At 47.7% G+C, this 19122-nt stretch overlaps 1 protein-coding gene across 1 annotated transcript in view; it reads right to left on the bottom strand.

The window, feature by feature from the left end:
• The window catches only part of ZNRF3 (zinc and ring finger 3), a 148239-nt gene that overhangs the window by 110683 nt on the left and 18434 nt on the right, over nt 1–19122 (bottom strand). The gene's annotated exons all lie outside the window — the stretch shown is intronic.

The following is a 19122-nucleotide window of genomic DNA, read 5'->3' as shown; positions in this document are numbered from 1 at the left end:
CTGGGATGCTGCTCGACATCCTCTGATGCGTGGGACAGTGCCCCCACCACAAAGAATGATCCAGCTTGAAGTGCCAAGAGTAGAGAAGCCACCCTGGAAAAAGGAGATCCAAGACCTACAGACACTGTTACATCATCAGAAAAAAACAGCCTTCTGAACAAACCAAAGGAAGAGCTGATTTCTTCCCTCTTGATTCAAACAGTACTCAAAGGCCACCGGCCTCTTGGCATTCTTAGTAAAACTCCCAATCTCTCAGCTAGAATTTTCAAAGACCACAATTTTTGGTTATGTGGTGAAACTGCGCAAGAGTCTTGGTCAGTTTTCCTTTTTCTTTTTCTTTTTTATTCCACAATACCTCCAATTATCTCATGGATGACGATAAAAATGAACTAAAAAATTTGTCCAGAGCTTCGTTTTTAAATATAAGAAGATGGAAAAGTGAAATTGGTTTGCTTTATTGCGATAGTAGGATTGTGGAAGAAGCTTTTCCTTTTATTTTGTTTCCCATTAGCATTACAGTATCTGTGCATCAACACAATATAACTACTTAAAAGTCGAATACTATGAGAGAAGCCTGAATGCATCGTGGATTTTTTAAGTCCAGCTATTTCAGACATGTCTGAGACACTTAGAGAAATCTAAACATGTCAATTTCACAGGCGTGATGATGACACAGTGGTTAGGAGCATGTCCTTAATCTTAGCTGGATGTATGCTGGAGTATTAAGGGGTAAAAGGTCATGGTATTGGCATCTTTCAAATGGTCTAGCCAAAACAGAAAAAAATACACACACACTCACACACACACACAGAACATATGTTAGAGTATAAAGTGAGCCACTGTTAACATTTTGCCACACTCGACTATTCATTCAACTTTTCTAAATGCTTAAAAACTTCAAAATACAAGAGCTAGGCAAAAATTAAACACAGACCAAGACGGGGGTTAGAGAGACAATCAAATCCCAAATACCCCTGGATCATGAATCTAGACCGAACAAAAAAAAGGTCTCCAAACAGAATCAAACTGGAGATAGTGTTTAGCTTCATTATTAAAAGGCTGCATAGCTGCCTTCTACCGCTACAGCAAAATAAAATAGGTATAACCCTGGAGTAAAAATAAGGCACAACCAGCAGATTCACAACACAACCCATGTCACACACCACTTGGCACCCTGGAGACCATGGCAAAGTCAGGTCGATCTTCTGAACACACACACACACACACACACACACACACACACACACACACACACACACACACACACACACACACACACACACACACACACACACACACACACACACACACACACACACACACACACACACACACACACACACACACACACACACACACACACACACACACCCCACCCCCCCCACCCCCCCTAAAACCGAAACCTCTCTGAACCCAAACCCTTAAGCAAGGAAACCACAGGCTGGAATGAAAATATGCTCACCACGCGCAAGTTGAAGAGCTTACCCATCCTATGAAGAGAAAGAATCTGGTAAGCTTGCAGACCTGGTCCATTTCCTGCTTATAACAGTGAAAGAAAGGGCTTCTGCTCTAGAAGACTTTGCACACACCCGCAATCCCATCGGCTTGTTCCGGAGGAGACACAAAGCTGAGCAAAGCAAAGAAAAAGGAAAGCTCACGGGAAGCCAGTTTAAGTGCAACAAGCTGTGGTTCATCTAAACGCTGCAAAGCTTGGGGCTTCCCTGGTGGCGCAGTGGTTGAGAGTCCGCCTGCCGATGCAGGGGACACGGGTTCGTGCCCTGGTCCGGGAGGATCCTACATGCCGCGGAGCGGCTGGGCCCATGAGCCATGGCCGCTGAGCCTGCGCATCCAGAGCCTGTGCTCTGCAACGGGAGAGGCCACAACAATGAGAGGCCCGTGTACCGCAAAAAAAAAAAAAAACCTACCAGAAGTTCCACCCAGCTGGCTAACCGTTCACTCTACAGTAGCACCCTTCTTGTACGAAAACCTACAGTCTCTGAGCCCTGCAACCAACAGGCAGCAAAGGGTGGGACAAGACCGAGGAAGAGCAATGGGCTCCATTCCAGGAAGCATGAGGAGGCAAGTCACTCAAACACAACAGGTCTCCAAGGCAAACTCCATGCCCCAGGTTGTCCTCTGGCCACTGCAAGCTTCTGGGTTCTCCCTTGAGTGTCCAAATCAAGAAGCAAAATCCCTGGGGCTGCTCCAACTTGAGGGGGGAGAGAGAGAGAGAGAGAGAGAGAGAGAGAGAGAGAGAGAGAGAAAGACAGATATTTGGATCTAAAAGTTGTAAAACCAGAATAAAAAGGGAACCTCAAAAAACCCTGTCATATCCATTAAAACATCTGAGCACCTACCATATACATGTACCCAGGTTTCAAATATTAAAGACACATCACATGAACAGATGGACAGATACGTGATACAGCAAGTATAGTAAAATGTTAATGGTAGAATATAGACAATGAGTATATAGGTGTTCACTATAAAATTCTTTTACTTTTCCTTTATGTCTGAAATTTTTCATGATAAAATACTGGGGGGGTGGGTGTAGAAGATGGGGGAAATCTGATTTATAGTTTAAAAAAGGATAAAAAAACCCTCCCAGTCTTGCTGTCAAGGAGCTTACAGACAATTTGACATACGTGGACAGAGGCATCTTTGGGGCCAGAAGAGAGAAGACAATCTAGACAGACAGCAGGATTTGAGCTTGAGTTACAGGCAAGAACCCAAGAGAAAAGGATTTGGGGACAGAAGAGAAATCTGGTTTTACAGGTGCTGGTTTGCTTGGCATGCCCATAAGATGCCGAGGTGGACGTTAGTCACCACGACTTAGCCTGGTTGAGTGCCTCAGACCCCACTGATCCCGACTTCTGATGTGAGAAAGATCTTGGAAAGGAGCTCAAGGGCCAGCAAGCTGGCTCAATTTGGAAGACTGTTTTGTCTGTGCAACTATTTGTCTGTAAGACAATGGAGCATGGCTATCATGGAGGTATGCATGGCACAGGGTTTCGCCAATGTGTGTACTGAACAAACGGCTAAAGGCAGACACACCAGCTTAAGCTGGGAACACCTAGAAAATCAGCCACCCGTCTGTGATTCTTATAAAGACTTGGAAAATATTCAGGCTGGGGTGGTGGAGATCCTGGCATTCTGCCATATTGTTGGGGACCACCCCCTCAACAGAAAGCCCTACTCACCAGCCTCGGGCAAGCCTCTCACACCCACTGGGGAAGGGACAGATGAGCGGGAACGACCCCAGGCAGCCCACACACGCCCCTGCCTACTCCTGGTTTGTCTCCCACCTGGTTCATCAGGTGTGTTCCAAAGCCTGACTCACCCCCAGAGGAGGCTGCTTTCAAAATCTCAGGAGGGTCACTTGCGAACAAACCCGACCACCCTAAGAAAGGGACAAAAATCAGCTGCTCTTAACAGAAAGTTTGTCTTTTACGGAAAAATCTGGAAGTCCATCTAAGAAAACTCCCTCCGCTTGGGGCATTCCTGCCCGACAGCCCCCGCTCCCGCCCCCGCGCCCACCCCAGCCCGGCTTAGAGCCTCCAGATGCCGCCTGCCCTCCGCGGCACACGCTTCACCTCTCTAAACAAACAAGGGGTGTCTTTGTTTAAATTAAAAAAAAAAAAAAAAAAAAAAGAACCTGTCTCACAGGCTATGATTACATCAGCAGAGCGCTCTCATTCTCTGCATCAATCCGGGCTGCTCCGGCGGCTTTGAAGCGCTGAGCGCGCGGCGCCCTTTGATCTTGAGGTTCCAGCCCGGGGCCAAGCTGATACCATCGCGCGCCCACGCAGGGACCCACCGTCCACGCTGGGACCGTCCGGCCCGCGCCCGCCTCTGTCCCCACCAGCTCTCTGTCCCTGCCAGCGCCCGCCCGATCAGGGCGCCAGTGCCAGGGACACTTGACGGCTTACGAAGTGGGGGGAAGGGGCACTGTCCCTTTGGGGGGACACCACTAACTTAGCGTTAACCTGTTGTGGGAATAGCACTGAGATTACGTTTTAAAAAAACTCAGATATTTACAGATTTATAAATATTTACAGATTAAAAAATGATAATGCTGGCTTTGCTTCAAAAGAACATGAGAGGTTGGGGTGCAGATGAAACAAGAGGGGCCAGGAGTTGACAACTTCTAAAGCAGGTGATGGTGACTGGGTGGGGCGTGACAGCAGAGGTACACTGTGTACAGGACACCTACTGTCTACTTGTGAATACATGTAACACTTTCTATAATAAGAACATGAAAAAGAAACCAACCTCTAACTCTTTGCTATTTTAAAAGGTTATTCCTCACAGACTTTTATTTTAGGAAAGAAAACAGCAGTTTGACACTGGATGGGGTGAGGGTGGATCACATCAGACTTTCCAACTGTGCCCCCAGGGCAGTCCCTGGAGTTACCAGGGCACAGCAGGCCCACAGGGCCAGCTTCCCCAGTGCAATCCCTGCAGGGGGAGGGGCACAAATGGCAGCCCCCCCCTTGGGGGCTCTTCACTGGTTGAAGGATCTCAGCCCTCTTTAACAGAAAGATCAATGTTGTGAAACTCATCTCTCCAGAAAAACACCCATAAACACAGGAGAACCTGGAGGAAATACCAAATCCACCCTCAAAATCCATTATGTATAGAAATCTGAATAGAAATGGCCCTTGGACTAAGCACTCGAGGTTGCTCCATTTGGACAACTCCCTCCCTCAAAGGGCTACAGGTACCCAACCAGTCAATGGCCTCCCAATGCCACCACACAGGGCCGTCGTGGGCATGGCACATCTCTGAGTTGCCTCACAAGGCCAATTCTGCTCCTTACTAGCCCTGTGGCCTTGGGTAAGTCGTGAACCACTCCCAGCCGGTCCCCGCATTTTATAAATGGAGAGCTATTAATGACGACCTGTGTTGCCACCACCTCTTCTACTACACACTTAACTGGGGAGTAAGAAGTGGAAAAAATGCCAAGAAGGAAAAGGTATATGGGGATGCAAACACAATTCTATCCACTGCTGCAGCTGAACAAGCCACACGCAGACCAGGCACAAAAGAGTTAACTCAGAAGCAGGAAAGGTCTAGGACTGTTAGGTGTGTTCAAAGCCAGGATTTCATACACACAGGCCAGAAGGCAGAGGGAAGGAATGGGAGGGGGCGGAGAAGGGAAAATATACCCTTCCCATACAGGTGGATCCACCTTTGGGAGGTCAAACTAAGAATCCAGTGAAGACCACCAACCTACCTGCACCCCTCAGAGTCGAGGGCAAAACCACAAACTACAGAAAGGGTCAAGGAAACAAAACACAGTATCATAATAGGTAAGAAGATTAGGGGGACTTCTAATCTAACCACTGGTGGTCCAGTGGTTAAGACCCCGTGCTTCCACTGCAGGGGGCAAGGGTTTGATCCCAGGTCGGGGAACTAAGATTCCCCATGCCATGCAGCAAAAAAAAAAAAAAAGAAAAGATTAGGGATATTTTTAAGAGAAGAACACAACTATAACAGTGTGAGAAGAGATCCAAGAAATGAGTTTGGGGGAGAAGTTACCAGAACACTGAAGTAAAAGCCTAAAAATAAAAGGGCAACTAACTGGGGAGCAAAACATCAAGAGCAGATTAAAACTGCACATATTTGTTAGCTTTCATCCTGAAGGGGTCTAGGTCCAAAATCCCCACTATAGACCATTTCCCAGTAAAACCACACATATTAAAAAATGTACACAAACTCCCCGATTCATTTAAGGACTCCTGATTTAAAAGCATACTGATTCTGGCATAGCAAGATCTCAAGATCTTTCTGGCATAAAAATCTCTCTGCTAATTATTTTATTTTGGAAACTCATTTATCAAGTCTTTCATTCCTATTAACAGAAAAAAGTTAACATTACAGTCCCAGATCCTTATGTAGCATCCAGCCTAGGCCCAATGGAGTGCTGGTGTGATGTAAAGCAGTTCAGAAGGCCTGCCTCTGACCTCAGTAGGCCTGCAATCTAGTGAGAAGACAGACACACCCACAAATTAAACAACAAAAAATAACATATTATGAAGTGTCAAATGCATGACCAGACCAGGTTGTCTCAAGTTCAGAGGCAGCAGAGATGACTGGGTGCTGCAGTGGTCCAAGAGAGCTTCCTGGAGGTGGCAGCCTTGAAAGATGGGCAGAATGTGAGCAAAGAGGCAAATAAAGGCCAGAACCTGCTTGGAGGAGGTGAGTGGTTCTACAGTAGGGTATCAAACTGCAAAGACAGATGGGGAGCAAAATGCCAAGGGCTTTAACATTAGGGTTAAGACAGGGTTTAGACTCCATCCTACAAAGAGTAAAAAAGCTCTTAAAGATTTGTGAAGAGCAATGTGACATCTGGCAGCCAAGTAGTAGAATCGAAGAGGGGATGTGGGGCCCTAACTGAAAGAGACCACTGGAGGGTGGGGGGCTTCCTGCTAAAAGAAAAATGACTGTCCCTCAATGAACCAGAGAGAATCATGTGCTCAGGCTACTACCAGTGTGGCTTTTTTGGTGGATATGTGTGTGTGTGTGTGTATATAACAAGGGGGTGAAGATCAAAAGAAACTGTTTGCAAACGACAGCCCTCCTACTCCTCTGACTTGTCATTTCTATTCCTTTCATCTTCCCTCCTGTTTGAAATTCAGGTGAAAAGGAGAAGCATGTGGCCAGTGGCCTGCTGGCCAGCCCTGGGTCTGGCCCCAAGTGCAATAGGGGGCAAATCACTCAAGCTTTCCCAGCTCGCTCCCCCTCTCCCTCCTTAACTGAGGAAGGTCAGGATGGGATCTCAAGTCCCTTGTAGTAAGTGCCAAGTCTGGATCTAGGTTGGGGAAAAGACCAAAAGCCTACAGCTAAGATTCCTAGAGGTACAGACTACCCATCAATCCCTAACACCAAGAACTTCAACTGTAGGAAAGCCACGACTACAGAGCCCTACAACCATCGTCCCTCCTTCCCAATGAGAAAGAAAACAGCATTTATGTTACAAAGACAACACAGAGAGTTAGAAATTAGAAAAGTTCCTTTTCAGAAATGACAAGGGGAAAAAGCATTTATGTTTATTCAAATACAACTGATCAGCAAGAGTCAACAGATGAACGTAACCGTCTGAAGAGTTCAACGTTCTGCTTCTTTCCCTAAAAGCAGTTTCTGACTGGGCTTGGGGCACTGAATTAAATTTCATCCTTCAACACTTACTGTAATTTAGAGCTATGAAGAGTAAAGGGTCTAAAATCAGCTTGACTGGGCCTGTATTTCCATACTTGTATCAGTAGGTAGTAAGATCTTGGGTAAGTCATTTCACTTCTTTAAGCCTCAGTTTCTTCATCTATAAAACGGGGACAAGTGCTTCACAGCACAAGACTGCTATGAGGAGTAAATATGATCGTTTGTGTTGGGTGCTTAATGTCATGCCTGGCACAAGTCAGCGATAAATGTTAGCCCTGTGATATTTTAAACCTGTGGCCCTCACGCCTTGTCTAAGAGAGACAGGAAGTAGTGTCATGAGAAGTAAGAAATCCATATGATAAGGGCATCTCCCAAGGAAGAAAGGACTGCAAACCCCAGCTCAGAAAGAACTTGTGTTGCCCCATCTGTGGGGAGAAACAGGTTGGCATTCTTCTCTAGAATATAACAGCTGCCTCTCCTCCCATCTCGCCCTGACCCCTCCTCGGCTGCAAATACTCAAGGATTAAGAAGACATTCAAGCTTTGTTCCGTCTCATTTCTGCTCTGGCATTCTTCTCTTCGGCCCCTTTTTCCTAAATGCCATTTCTGCTCAACAGCAGGCCCTGCACTGGAAAAGTGTCTTGTACTTTCTCAGGGTGCCCCCAACCCTTTATTTCCACAGATCCTTACAACATCCTGGTGGCAGGAGCTGCCAGCCCCACTTTAAAGAATGGGAACCCAAGGTTAAGAGGAGCCAGAGCATCGTGCTGGGTCTCAGCAAGTAGCCCCAAGCGTCAGAACCAGAACTGCCCTGCTCTGAGCCCACGGGTCTTCTGGGCTGAGCAGCTCTGATCTGAATCAGAGGCGGGATCCGTGGCGGCTGTCCTACACCGGTGTGGGGGGCAAGGAACCAGGCTCACCGCTTGAGGACCAAGTAGAGATACCAGGGCTTCCCATGAACCAGGTTGCCAGCCGGCCACCCCCACTGGAGCAGCCCCAGGGAGCCGTGTGGTCAAAGGGATTCCTGCCGTGGCCAGGAGCTGCAGTCTAACCATCTCTCTCGTGGAGAAACACTCCTTTCGCAGAGACTTTAAACACAAATACACACATACACACAGAGGAAGCCAGCTGCGACCCGGCTGTGAGCTGTGAAATGTGTGGGGAGACCCTACCGGCCGGTGGGTCACCAGGAAGCCTGGGGGCTCGGTCCCCGGGCAAACTTCCTGGGAGAGACATGCGCGCAGGCCCCGCTCCAGGTTGGGTTCGCCACCAGGTTTTACCCTTCACCGCTTCTCCCCACACTTCAAAGGAAGTATTTTTGTACAGCCCAGGGAGGAGTGTAAACTGGCCAGCTGCTTCCAAAGCAGAGCCCTTAACCCTGAGAGGGCCGTGGGGGTCTGGTGGGGTCGCAGGGAGCGGAGCCACGCCCGCTCAGCCTGCTCACCCCCTAGAGCCAGGCCGCCCCGCTTCCTCCGGGCACTCAAACAGCCCATGATAAATCCCCTCCTGCTGGAGGTTCAGAGGCTCCGGCAGCCAGCGCTTCAGTGGAAACTCCAACTAACAGAACAGGCCTCTCTCTCACACCCAGTCCCTCCCTGAGCCACGCGAGGGGATGAAGGGCTCAAAAGCCAGCACCATGAAGCCTGCCCCCCAAAGTCCGACCCCTTCAGGCCTGGAGGCCAGGGGAGAGCTCGCCCTCAGCAGCATCCTAGCAGCTGAGCCCTTTCTGAACGTTCAAAGCAGCGCCCTGAGGGGGGCTGCCCCTTCCCCTGGACTCTCAAGGGTGGCCTGCAAAGTTTTCCACAGGGGCAGGTGAGGGAAGATTAAGATCCGAGACCCTATCAGGCCTTCTCGAGAGCTTTCACATTCTCTCCAGATTCTTCACCCTCCGGAGATTGTACCAACCCAAATCCAAAGCCAGCATCTTCAGTTCCTGGGTTGAAATCTGAGGGATCCTTCCAGGGACGATTACACAGACACTGCACTGCACACTGATCTAAACTAACAAGCTTCTCTGCACAGACCACTGAAGACACAGCTACCTGGGGGCTGGCAGTTAGAGCAGCGTGGGCTTCTCTCAAGAGTCCACATACCTCGGCATCCTTTGTTCTTTTACCCCCAACCACACCATCTCCAAGGACCTGGGCTCTACTAGAGCAGTGCTAACCGTAAGTCTTCTTCTGCCTCAGGCATTGATGTTTAGAGTGCTCAGGGTCCAAGTTTATTCACCAGTCTTGTCCTTCCTTATACTTCTGTTTTAGGAAAGCCAGTGGGGATACTTATTTCAAAAGAACAAATAAATGTAGAGATGTGTTTATTCTTTTGAAGTGTAATTGGCGTCCCAGCAGGCCTCAGCCCAGGGAGGCCCCCGCAGCACTCAGGTGGGACTCAGCTCCTGCCACCTGGCTGCAAGCTTCTGGGCAGCAGTGTAGTGGCGGGCAGGTGGGTGTTTGCCCTGTCCCACTGGCAAGAGCATCCTGTAATTTCCTGACACTGAAAAGTATGCTATAAATAGTTGGTGTTTTTGATGTTGTCGGGCCTAACAGCTGTGTGGGGCCAGGGCTCTGGGCATCTCAGAGCTACAATTTGGAAACCCTGGGTGGTGTAGTCAAAGCATCTTCAAAGAAAGGAACTCCAAGAGTATCGCACTCCATCTGAACAGACTACAGTGGAGGGAGAAAGTCTGTCAGAACTATCCATCAGGATTTACAAACCACTACTTAGCAGAAAAGTGAATGGCGCTGAGGGTCTCTTCGTGGAAAGATCCACAATTCAACAGCAAAAGGGGAAGCAACCAGAATAACCTCCAAACCCCAAGCTGATATTTCTGCCGCATTTAGGCCTCTGAGACACAACAGGACACTCCTGATTAAATAAGCAAAGATGATTCAGAGGCTTCATTCAGTCATTCAACAAACTTTTTTTTTTAAACTTCGCTCTGCCAAGTGCTGAAAATACGAAGAACAAAACAGATAAGCCTTTTGACACTTAATTTCTGGTGGAGGAGATGTGGGCAACAAGAAGTAAAACAATCTCCAAAAGTGAAGAGGATACCTTATAATTTTAAATCTAATTACACTAGAACTTGGCATAAGAGTCTGTACCTAAAAGGAGTTATATTCAAGTAACTGAGTTACTTCTAGACTCTCCAGACAGCAATTACACTTCAAAAGAACAAACACATCTCTACATTTATTTGTTCTTTTGCAATAACTATCCGCATTGGCTTTCCTAAAACTGAAGTATAAGGAAGGACAAGAGTGGTGAATAAACTTGGACCCTGAGCACTTAACTCTAAACATCAATGCCTGACTCAGAAGAAGACTTATGGTTAGCACTGCTTTCATGAGAGAGTATGTGTGTGTGTGTGTGTCTGTGTATACACACATGTGCATGTGTCAATGGTCAGACCTATTCAGGCACAATTAAAGATGAATATATAAAACTTGCCACTGAAACTCAGGTCCATTTTTAGCCTTTTAAATTTTTCAAAAAAATCATCAAAACCATTTGCTGGGGCCTCCCTGGTGGCGCAGTGGTTGAGAGTCCGCCTGCTGATGCAGGGGATACGGGTTCGTGCCCCGGTCCAGGAGGATCCCATATGCCGCGGAGTGGCTGGGCCCGTGAGCCATGGCCGCTGAGCCTGCGCGTCCGGAGCCTGTGCTCCGCAACGGGAGAGGCCACAACAGTGAGAGGCCCACGTACCGCAAAAAAAAAAAAAAAAAAAAAAAAAAAAAAAAACATTTGCTGGAGCAGATACTGGGATGAATTCCATCTAGAATACAGCAAGCAGTCCAGGGTGCTCGACTTTGTCTCTTCTTAACTGAAAGCAAGTCTAGAAGACTCCAAGACGGTCAGGGACCTCAAAACCATCTCACGTGAAGAATAATGAAAAGAACCGGGGTGCTCAGCAAGGAGAAAACAAATGTTATTGGTTTCATTGGTGGTGGTGGTGGGTAGGGGGTGACAGGATCCGAAGGACCATCGTGTCTTAGTGACTCTACGTTATGGGTTGAATTGTGTCTCCCCAAATCTCTATATTGAAGGTCAAACCCCCAGGACCTCAGTGCGACTATTTGGAGACAGGGTCTTTAAAGAGGTAATTAAGTTAAAGATGAGCTCTAATCCAATATGACTCGTGTCATTTTTAAGAGGAGGAAATTTGGACACAGACAGTTACAGAGGGAAGACCATGTGAAGACATAGGAAGAAGACAGTTGGCCGTCTACAAGCCAAAGGGAAAGGCCTCCAAATAAATCAATCCTGCCCTCACCTTGATCTTGGACTTGTAGCCTCCAGAACTGTGAGAAAACTAATTTCTGTTGTTTAAGACACCTACTCTTTGGTGCTTTGATCTGGCAGCCCTAGGACACTAATATACTCTAGAAAGCAGAACCAGAACCAAGGCACAGAAGTCTGATTCAGTATAAGGAAGAACTTTCTGACAATCAGCACCCTGCAAGAAGAGGATGCTTCCTTAAGGGGTATGTGTGTGTTGAGGGGGGAAGCTGAGGAGGGGCTGAGCCCCACCCTTAGTGCAGTAGCAGAGCCTGGGGCCTCATCAAAAGCCACTGAGGCAAAGGGCTGGATGCCCAAGGCTATGGAGAGAACTTTGCTGCTGACAATATCCATCAGGTAGGTCAACCCAACTTTAAAAAGTTAAAAAAAAAAAAAAAGCCCTATGTCAACACTCTATGAAATGTGACACGCTGTTGGAGAAGAATTTAAATTCATCTGGAGTCTCCTCTTAGCACCTCACAGGGGGAGGAGCATCTCAGCCCTGCTCACATCATATTCTTCCTAAAGGCAACTAGAGCCAGAAGAGCATATTTAACCTTTTTGTGCATTAACCAAGGTAGACAAAGTTGAAAAATGCACATCCATTCACCTCAGCCCAGCGCCTCCAAGGCAGCTGGCCCCCAAAACCCGGCAGCCAAACTCACAGCTTAAGAGTCAGAGTTGGGGAGGGTGGCCAACCAAATCCAGCAGAGCAGCCAGAGACAGCTCCCTTCCAGAGAGCTCTCAGACTGCATTCCATCCAACTCTTAACACGCCAACCTTGGGGGAGTCTAAGGGATTGTTCCGCATGAACATGTGCTAAACACAGGGCCAAGTCTAACGACAAGTCATTTAGGACGTCCCAGCTGCCAGGGTGCTCCTCTATCTTATCTCCCCACAGCTCGCTCAGTTGCAACATACGCACTCCTTCCCACCCCTGACAAGCGCCTGGAGGACAGGCTGCTTGGACCCGGTGCTAAGCTTGCTTTGGTATCACTTCCCATCCACTTGGAAGGTATTTCTGTTTAACTCTTTCATGAATCTTCCCATCCTAGTAGAAATTAAATTCTTCAAAGAGAGGTGCTGTTTCTTGGTTCTTTTATACTCCGACCCCTACCCCATCCATCACCCAAGTACAGAGAAGACCACAAACCTGCTAAGCCCAAATGGGAGAAAAGGTCCCATCACAGCTGAAAGGCATTCTGATCACTCTTGGTGGGCACAACTGTATCCCAGGGCCCTGTGGGAAGTTGGAAATCAACACAGTCTTGGGCTTCTGCGCTCATAATCCAGTGGGACACCAACTGGACAAGCGTGGCCCCTAAACCAACCTAACACAAGCTATTTGAGAGTGGAATTTCCCCAGCACCTTGGGGCCTTTGAAAAAGGAGTTCTGGGATCAAGGATATTTGCAAAATGCCAGCTTGAACAGAGTTCATTTAAATTCCTTTTCAGCAGCATTTCTCAGAGCCATTACTACTGTGCAGTCTAAATCTCCAAAAGGCAATGATGATAAACAGCATTCTCAATGTTAGCTCACCAAGGAACCCTTTCCAGAGTATTCTGTAGGACTGGTATCCTTCAGAAGGCGCCTTGAAGAAAGCTCATTTTGAGGCATAATCCAGAGAAATCTGCATCTGGCATTAGAAACTGTACCTCTATTTTAATACAGGTGTGCCTGAGGCCCTAAAAATTCACAGCATTCCCAAACCAAAATAAATCAAGCCAGCTGGTAAAGACCCAAATCAGTAAGAGCTGGGAAACTCTGTCCCTGAGCCTGATGGTCTTTGCCTATCCCCAGAAGCACATCTTATGGGACAACAACAAAGGCAAGGCAGCCTCTGTCTCCCTCCCCTGGAGTGTCTGTTCTGCACCTGACATCTTTCCTAGGGACAGAGAAGAAATAATTAAGTGCTTTGGTTAGGAGGAGGGTCCCTTGATCCCCAGATGTAATCCAGCATAGCTAAGAGATAAGGATCAAGCTAAAAAAAAAAAAAAGTTACTTAAGCAGAAAGGAATAAAGGTCATAAAGAGCTGAAATTATGAGAAGCAGGGAAAGATGAAAATAGAAAATTAAACATCCTAGAGAAAATTCCGCCTGGACTGGCCCAGATCATTCTGCACCTCCTGCCCTAAATTAAAAAGCTGACACGTGCTTTGGTCCTGGCTAGAGCAAGCAACACTGCTGGAACAACTTCACCTTGGTTACATATTTCTACTTTAAACATTCCAAAGTTGCTAAAGGCCTCCCAGGAGCATCTGCTCCTGTTTCTCAGGAGGGAGTTAGTTCCTGTGGAAAGTGTTTGTTTAGTTTGATTACAACTTTGAAGAGGGGTAGGAATTCTGGCCCAGAAGAATTTAATGGCCAGGCCCTGCTCTTACATAATTTGTAAACAAACAGAGTTTATCCTAGTGTGGCTCATTTGGCTCAGTGGCTGGATTTAGAAAAATATATTCCTCATTCATTTGGGAGAAGCCACAGTAAGGCCTGTCAATAACCAGAAAAATGTCCAAACCAGCCTGTTACTCTATTGCCTAATCCTAACGGACCTCGAAATCTCTCCTCTGAAACCCAGGAGTGTCAACAGGTGGAGCCCCAACTGATGGGTTATGGGCAGAACCTGAATGGCAGCTGATGAATCGCCCTCCCGAAGTTTCTACGCACTCATGGTATATTAAAAAAAACTCTCGGAAAAAAGAGCCACAACAGCAAATTTCCCCAGGGTGTCATGAATGGTTGAGAGTATGGGTGGAGAGCAATTTGTTAGTAATAACAGTTAAAGGCCAAAGCTGGCATGTAATTTATTTATCTTTAATAAAGCGAATTCAAGGTTTTCACTTGAATGCCACTTACTCCCTTACATTCCAGGCTGTTCTCGGGAGAGGAGAGCACAGCTCCCAACTGAGCCTCCAGGCTGGTGTGATTACAAACCGTGCTGCTGGGGAACACAGACCGGGGGAGGTGGTATTATCAAAAATCTGGCCGTGCACATAGACCTCATCTACCGCACATGGCTGTGGGACCCATCAGTCTCTACAAAAACAGTCAAACACCTTCCCTGGCATTGAAAGCCCCTCCTGTCCATCCCCTACTCGCCCTCTGAAGTTCATTTCCCTCCCTGGTTCTCCAGTTTGGGTGATTCTCTCCCTTCCTGCTCCTGCCACCCCCCACAGGCACACAGATCTAAGCCCCCAGGCTTCTCACCCAGTTTACGGATGTGTGGGCTGAGGCTCAGGGAGGCTGGCTCCCCTCGGGTCTCACTTAAGTGACAGATCGGGGAGCAGATCGGGCATCTTGTCTCCTAGTCATGCCTCATTCTGCCACAAGCACGTTCCACGCCAGGTGGCCTCCGGTCTACTTGTTACCCCCACAAGCTAGGAAAAGCCCCATCGGATGCCAAGCCAGCCTGGGTCTCAGCAAGGAATGCCCCCCACCTACCCACCCACCCACCCACGAGCTGGCAGGGCTAAGATCCAAGCGGCAGCCCTCTTTAAGAACCCAGCTGGAGGTCCGCCCCCAGGAGCTTCTCAGCAATTCTAGGCACTTTCCCGCAACCCCAGGCATGTGGTACTCAGTCCAGCCATGTCACCATCTCAGGGACACATGCTGGCTTTCCCACTGGCCCATAAGCCCTCCCCCCGACCCATGCCCCCAGACACTCAGAAGGAGGCCGGCAGTGATTCTGTGAACACTATCCAGAAGATGTCAAGCCCATATCCATCAAACCGCTCTAGGAAAGAGGGCACTAAGCACGGCCAGACACACCTTTATACACCCGAGGCTTCCTTACCGCTGTACCCAAGAACACAGGAACGGGGCAGACCTTGGTGAAGGCACTGGGGCTGCTCCAATCCACAGAAGACGGCACTGCATTACCTCACCTTTCCCCTTACTACCTTTCAGACCCAAAGTCTACCAGAGAAACTGAGGCTCCCGGGCACAAACCAGATCTCATCAAATTCATTGTGTAAATGAGGAAAGTACATGAGCCAGAGGAAGGCCTTTTCTTCTTTTTGCTGAACATTTCCAGGAACATAAGCATATGGACCTGATTTGCATAATCATCCTATACCGGCAAGAGCAAATTTTAGTTTGATTATTTTCTGAGAAAATCAGTACAAGTGAAAACCGTCCTGGTCTAGAGGTAGAGTCCACAGGAGGGCAGTGAACAAGGCCAACAGGAAGGCCACAGGATGGTCGAGGCTAAGAGGCTGTCGGCTCCTAGGTGCTGCCCATCCCCAAAGGGCAAGTTTCCACAGACTTAAGACCAGGAAGGGCTTCAGAGTTTGGGAAAGTGGTTCAAAACCATAAAAGCTTCTGCAGGCAAGGGTGCCTAAAAAGCCCAACTGAGACATGAGGCCTGGCCTGGTAACCCATGGTCTCTACTCGACCATTACCTTCATCTTTGCTCCCTGCCCAGACAGCTCTAATCCCCAATTACAAACACCCAAACTGCAAGCACAGGTCCTATCACTGTATCATCAGTGCGGGCCTTCCCCTCCTTGAGCAAAACCACACTGCGTCCAACTGACTGTGCAAGCGGCAGTCCAACTGAGCCGGAGGAAGGGGTGCAATGTGGAATGGCTTTTGCTCCTAGTTTTGACAACCAGAGTCGGGGCAGAGACACCCCATAGGACATGGGGCAAGTGATTGGTCCATAAGCATTGTTAGAAAACATAAACATCGCACGTTCAGGCCCCAGGGGGACTAATTCAACCCTCTTGGACTTCTTTCTGTCCAAATTTGTTAGTGACACCCACTTCTCCCCTCCAAAACAGCCTTGCACACTACCCAACACTGCTTGGAGATGTGCTTCCAGACACTACTGCCTTATCCTTATCCATGGCTAGAGTGTACTGGGGACCAAGGACAAAAGGACGCCACCAAGATGCCCAAGAGAAGGTAAGTAAACATCGAGGGTTGTTGGGGGTTCTTTGGAAAGAAATCGGCTTTGCTCAATTCTCACGGACACTACGGAGCTGACCTGCAGCAAATTTCAGTCGCATGCTGCCTTCCCTCTCACTCACCCTTCTTCCAAACCCTCCTCCTAAATCAATCAGTGCTTGATTTAGCTGAATATAAGCTACTTTAATGTGAAGTTAAGCATGCTATTTATTTATTTATAAAATAGATTTATTTATTAATTTATTTATTTTTGGCTGCGTTGGGTCTTCGTTGCTGCCCGCGGGCTTTCTCTAGTTGCAGCCAGCGGGGCCTGCTCTTCGTTGCAATGCGTGGGCTTCTCATTGCGGTGGCCTCTCTTGTCGCGAAGCACGGGCTCTAGGCGCGCGGGCTTCAATAGTGGTGGTGTGTGGGCTCAGTAGTTGTGGCTCGTGGGCCCTAGAGTGCAGGCTAAGTAGTTGTGGCACACGGGCTTAGTTGCTACACGGCATGTGGGATCTTCCTGGACCAGGGCTCGAACCCGTGTCCCCTGCATTGGCAGGCGGATTCTTAACCACTGCGCCATCAGGGAAGCCCAAGCATGCTATTTAAAGAAAGCATGGGTACCAATGCTGAATAGATTGACCCACCCTGGTGGTACCTTCAAACAGAGCCAGGTAAAAAATTAACATTATGTTCATGGTCCAAAAGTAGTTAGAGCATCATCTTAGCTTCAAATCAACAGGGTATTTAGAAAACATCCACCTCCCACTGAAAGCTCACTAACTCTATGAGAAAGGCACAGAAATTACCTTAAATCTATTTTAGAAAAAAGGCTTATTTGGTTTCTTAAAGTATAGAGAAGACAATAGCAACTGCCTTTCAACTGTATCTTTTGTTCAATTGTACTACTTGTTAAAAATATTTAACATATTTGGTTAAATATGTTATCAATCAACTCAACAAATGAAACTTATGAACATCCACTTTGTACCACGCACACGGTGGTTAGTTAAAAAGTTCTCCTGCACAACCATCCCCGCAGCTTGTGAAGGGGTAGGGAGGTGAAGAATGGGACCTATGTTTCCAGACAGCCAATGACAGAGACAATGAAACTAAGCAGAGAAACAAGCTACAGTGCCGGTAATCAAATCCGAATATGGCACTGGGTTGGAAAACCAAATCAAAGCAAAATCTTATCAACAAAATCCCCACGGAACCAGACCATGAGAAGGCACGGACACCATCTGGGCACTGTGAGGAACAAAAGGATCACCACCTGCTCCCTAGGCAAGTCGCTTGAACATTCTCAAGGACAGTACCGTTTTCATCTATGAGAGACCAGGAAAATTAGATAAGGTTAAAATAACAGTTGAAGGATAACACAAAGCCATAAGAGATAAACTGTCAAATGCCCATTTGGCACCTTAGGATTTCATGTGAAAATGACTTCTGGAAATTTTTCTCCAGGTGGTGGCAATTAACATTTTAACTCAAATTCCCCCAAGGGAAGGGGAAATTTCAGGAGGGGGGCGGAGTGTGACTCTAAAGCTCTGCCTCGCACAGGGCAAGCACTCAATCCGCATCTGCTGAATGAAAGAAGACAGAAAACCAAGCCGGTGGCTCTGTCCTGGGCCCGTGCTAAGCACTAGCACATCTCTGCTGCAGCTACCACGTTCACCTGCTTTACCTGTCTGTCCTTCCAGCAGGACTGAATTCCTTGAGGGTGATGATTCTATAGCAGCAAAGCCACGGGTACTACACGTATTAAGCACTTACTGGATGCCTTACATATATTATCTCATTTAATCCTCACAATCCTTTGGAGATACAAACTATACTGTCCCATGTTAGAGATGAGGAAACAGTAGTTCAGGGAGGTTGGGTGACCTGGCCAAGGTCACAGAGCTGGCAGTGGCAGAGCCGGGATGCAAATGCTGGCCTGACTCCAGGACCCTGCTCTCCACTACTGTGCCCCTTACGTGGCAAAAGTCTGGTCAACTCTGAACTCTCAGAATGCAACTCACAGCTGATGTTAGATGTAAAAGGTTTTTAGCCGTAAGAGATCAGCAGACCGCCATCGGATTTACCCACCTCAGACTACCTTATCGTGAGGCTGGAAACACAGTCCTGTGCTCCAGGCCAGCTTCTCCGCTCACTAGTTGTGTTAAACCTCTCTGCACCTTGGTGTCCTCATCTAGAAACACAGGGATGGAACCTCTTATCACTCAGAATGGTCCTGAGGATCTAGTGGGACCAACGATGTAAAGCTCCAAGGACAGTGTCTGACACAGTATTCATTCATTCAAATATTTCACCAACCACCTATGTGACCTTCAGCCCCAAAAGCCTTCCATGTAGGAGGAGGCAGCCAGCAGCGATGAAGGCAGCCACAGAAAGGTTCCAGGCCCGGGTAAGTGACAGCAGCTGAGAGGTAATAAAAAAAGCTTCGATTGTTTCACAAGCAGAATGTTTACCCAGAGTCCAGGCTGGGAAAACCACTGTCCTCTGTCCTGTCATTTGATTTGATTGGTACAAAGTTTCCTTTTCCTTTTCCTTAATGGTTTAACAAATCTACATCACAGCTCTGTTTTTCCCATTCCTGAGTCTGAAGTCGACGATTCTCTATTACTTTCGGCCAGGAAGTCCAGCAAAGCCAAATGGAGCAAGCCTGCAATGATCAGAACAGAGTTCTGTCTATCTGTATTTCCTGCCCCAGCTACAACAGTCTCTGCCAAAGTTACATCATAAATCATAACTTGCTGAGGCCCGGTCAAGACGCACAGGCAGAGTAGGACAGCG

The sequence above is a fragment of the Mesoplodon bidens genome (genome assembly GCF_964165515.1).
Source record: "Mesoplodon bidens genome assembly, chromosome: 13".
NCBI lineage: Eukaryota > Metazoa > Chordata > Mammalia > Artiodactyla > Ziphiidae > Mesoplodon > Mesoplodon bidens.
The sequence above is the reverse complement of the archived record's forward strand: the minus strand, read 5'-3'. Positions and strand labels throughout refer to the sequence as shown.